Here is a 757-nt window from a genome sequence, read left to right on the forward strand (position 1 = left end):
AGAAAGAGAGAGAGAATGAAAGACAGAAAAAGAGAGAGAAAGAGAGAGAGAGAGAGAGAGGGGGAGGGGGAAGAGAGAGAGAGAGAGAGAGGGGGGGGGGGAGAAAAGAGAATTGAGAATCTTTGAAATAGAGGAAAAGAAATTAAGAAAAAGGAAGACAAAATGACAAGAAAAAGAGATAGAAAAAAAAACATAGGTAGCATAACACGTATATACTAGACACACGAAATCTAATTCCAGAAAAAAAAAATCATCATGCCGTCGTATCCCTCCATCTACTCCACGAACCTAAATTATATTTGCAAAAAAATAATAATAATATCATAACAATAAACAAAACAATAATAATAACAGTAAAAAATAAATAAAGAAAGAAAAAATCCGATTTCCTTTACCCAGCTGAGGTTGTTCTACTTAAGCAGGTAATACAATACTAGCGAATTCGGTTAAGTGGCCGCTGAGGTGCGTAACAGGCACAGTGAGTGCTTGTGAAATTTGTGTGCGTGTGTGTGCGTGCGTGCTTGTGAGTGTTTCTGTGAGTGCTTATTGATGCGTGTGCTTGTGTGCGTGTCTGTGTGTGTGTGAGGGTGTGTGTTTATGTGTGTGCGTGTGTGCTTCATTTGTTCGAAGTTGAATATTGAAAACTTAACTGGAATAAAATGAAGAAAAATTGAGATAGATAGATAGATAGATAGAGAGATAGATAGATAGATAGATAGATAGATAGATAGAGAGAGAGAGAGAGAGAGAGAGAGAG

This window comes from Penaeus chinensis, chromosome 41, assembly GCF_019202785.1.
Source record: "Penaeus chinensis breed Huanghai No. 1 chromosome 41, ASM1920278v2, whole genome shotgun sequence".
Taxonomy (NCBI): Eukaryota; Metazoa; Arthropoda; class Malacostraca; order Decapoda; family Penaeidae; genus Penaeus; species Penaeus chinensis.